Raw genomic sequence first — 3,360 nt, 5'->3', positions numbered from 1 at the left:
GCTGACTTTTTTCTGCTTTTTTTGAATTATTGTAACATAAACATTATGCAGTATGTTTGGTTTTCTCAAACTGACAGGATGCGAATGGAGGAAATTGGACCCTGATCTGTTTTCTGGGCTTCATGTGCAAATACAAGTGTAACCGCCCCACCAAAGATCCACATTCACGCTGGACTGGATAATGAGGTTTTTATTACAGTTGCTGCAAATTAAATGAGTCACAACATTAGCTACTCTGCTGGCTTTGATCTCGTTGTAGACTGCCCAAAATATACCAAAGAGCGTTCTTTTTAGTTTACATAAAATATATTTTAGAATATCAACCATTACAATAGGGCAGCACGGCAGCGCAGTGATTAGCGCATGTGCGGCACAGTTCATGTCTTGGGAACCTCCTGCGTGGGTTCAAATTCAGCTCCAGACTTCCTGTGCGGAGTTTGTATGTTCTCCCTGTGCTTGCGTGGGTTTCCACCGGGCTCTCCGGTTTCCTCCCACATTCCAAAGACATGCATCTCAGGTGGATTGGCCGGTCCAAATTGTCCCTAGGTGTGAATGAGCGAGTGAGTTGTCTGTCCCCGTGTGCCCTGCGATTGGCTGGCAACCAGTTCAGGGTGTCCACTGCCCGATGATTGCTGGGATGGGCTCCAGCACCCCCGCGACCCTACTGAGGATAAGCGGTGTAGCTGATGAGATGAGAACCATCACAATATATTTTTTACATCCATTTCAAGAAGATACTTTGTTAAAAGAGATCGTATAGTGGCTTTTTAACGTTTACAATGAATTCAACATATTTTTCTTTAGTCTGAATTTCAACCAACATCATCCTTTTTATATATATATAAGATATTGAAATAATAACAATAATGAGTATAAAAACAGGTACGATTTACCTGCAAATGAATGAGTCACAATACGTGGTAAGCTTCTCTGATGGCTTTGATCTCTTTGATCTCTATAAGGGGAATTAGCATTTTAGCAGAACATGCAACGTCTGGCAAAACTAACATAAAAGGCGACAGAAACAAAACTAAAATAAATCCAAACAGCTTGCCGACATCAATCACATTACTGTGCATGTTGAGAGATTTGTCAGCTGTGGTTTTAATGTTTAAAATTAACTTTTTTTGCGGAGCATCAAAAGATCGTGTCTTGCCGTTGGCAGCTCGTTGTAGACTGCCAAAAAAACCCCGCCTTCCGGTCACATGTCAACAGCCAAACCAAACCCTACCCCATATCAGTAGGTGGCACTGTTGGACTCCTCATTGCAGGACACTTACACAAAAACTATACAAAATATTTCAGCAGGAATCTCAACCTCATTAAGATTAAGACATTTTTTGGAGGGGAAAGTAGACCATTTCCAAAAAGTTGACAACAGGAATGGGAAAGAACAACTATTTCTTAAAACTGACATGGTACTTCTAAATTCTAATCATTTATAAACCCGTAACTCAATAATACTTCTGCGTGTCATGTAATTTTTGGTTACCCTCTTTCGAGCACAGTTCTAAAATACAAACAAATATTTGTTTTTTACTGTCAGTCTGGCCGTAATAGCCCAAAGGAGTTGTTTTTGAAACTCCCTTTTAAGAGATCTATGATATTCTAATTCCAATTTCTACTTTTGGGGTTTGTTTTACTATTGGTACAGTTGTACTCTGCACCATAGGAGTCCAATGGTGGTTGTTGCCTTTTAACTGAGCAAAAAAACACTTACTTGCTCATAAATGATACAAAGCAGATAAGAATAAATACAGGGTTGGATAGGGTTACTTTAACTGGATTACTTTTGGATTACTCCGATACCAAATATGCTAATAAAAGACAAAATAAACTAAATATAATAATAATAATAATTTCCTTTGTATTGTCATTCTTTGTAACAATGTACACAGAACGAAATGTCGATACACCTGACCCGTTGTAGCGAGCCGATGCAGCCGCAGCCAACAGAGGGCGCCGCCATTTTACCAAATATGAATAAAATGACTAAATTTTGTGCTGGCTTGGGGAGTAACGGAATACATGGAACGGCAAAAATGACGTTGGCAAGCTGTTTGGATTTATTTTCATTTTGTTTCTGTCGCATTTGATGTTCGTTTTGCCGGAGATCAAAGAGATCAAAGCCTGGAGAGAAAGCTTACCACGTGTTGTGAGTCATCATTTTATTCATATTCAGTTTCTTTTGTCTTTTATTAGCATATTTGGTATTGGAGTCCTCCAAAAGTAATTAAAAGTAATCCAGTTAAAGTAACCCTACCCAACCCTGAATAAATATCAGCAAATATCTATTACTGAGCAAATAAAAGTAGAGACCAGATGAGAGCATATTCTCAGTACAAGTCTATACTGCCCTCACGTGGCCAAGACACACACAACACATGATTTGGGGAAGTAAAGACCCAAAATGTCATGACAATAATAGTACGGTAATCCCAGCAGAGTTTAAAGCAGGGGTGTCAAACTCATTCTAACTCGGGGGCCACACGATAGAACAAACATTCTGTCGGGGGCCGGACGAGTAGATTAAAGAGAAAGAAAAAGAGAGATAAAGAAATAAGAGAAAGAGGGAGGGAAAAGGAGAGAGGGCGGGACAAAGAAAGAAAAAGAGAAGGAGAGAGCGTGAGAAACAAAACATAAAAAGTCGTGAGAGAGGGGGAAAAGAAAGGGAGAGGAAGAAAGAAATCCAAAGAGAACTAGAAAGACAGAAGGAGAGAAAAGATGAAAGAATGTGCGAAGGGTAGGAAGAGAGAAAGAGAAAAGGAAAAAAGGAAGTTAGAGCAAAAGAGGTTAAAAGACACAAAGAGAGAAAGAGACAAAGAGCAACAAAGGAAGAGAAAAAGAGACACCGAGAGTGAAAGAGACAGAGACAGAGAGTGGGAGAAAAGGGGTGGAAAAGAAAGAGAGAGAGAGAGAGAGAGAGAAAAATAAATACAAGTACAGTGTCTTTGTTCGAGGCACCTGGCTTTGGCAACATCAAGTTGACATATTTCAACCTGCAGCTTGCTTTTCTCTTGTGCCTCTCTAAGTGTTGTCTCGCGGGCCGGATTCTATTCCTTAGTGGGCCTAATCTGGCCCGCGCGCCGCCTGTTCGACACCTGTGGTTTAAAGGGTAAGCAATGGTGGGCTGTGAGGGCCTCCAAGGCCATCTCTGCTGGCCTAGAAAATATCAATCTTGATGTTGGCACAGCGCACTGTGCTAATGTTCCTGCTTCCCTGCGTTTGGTTCCACAACAAAACATAACATATTGATAATAATAACAAAATCATCAAAAAGAAAAAAAAATAGTCATTCAAAACTTGAAAAAATATTCAAACCAAAACTCACAGACCAAGATAAGACTGGAAACAGTGCTG

Source organism: Urocampus carinirostris, chromosome 7 (genome assembly GCF_059441175.1).
Source record: "Urocampus carinirostris isolate Australia breed hairy pipefish chromosome 7, RoL_Ucar_1.0, whole genome shotgun sequence".
NCBI lineage: Eukaryota > Metazoa > Chordata > Actinopteri > Syngnathiformes > Syngnathidae > Urocampus > Urocampus carinirostris.
This window is presented reverse-complemented; position numbering follows the sequence as displayed.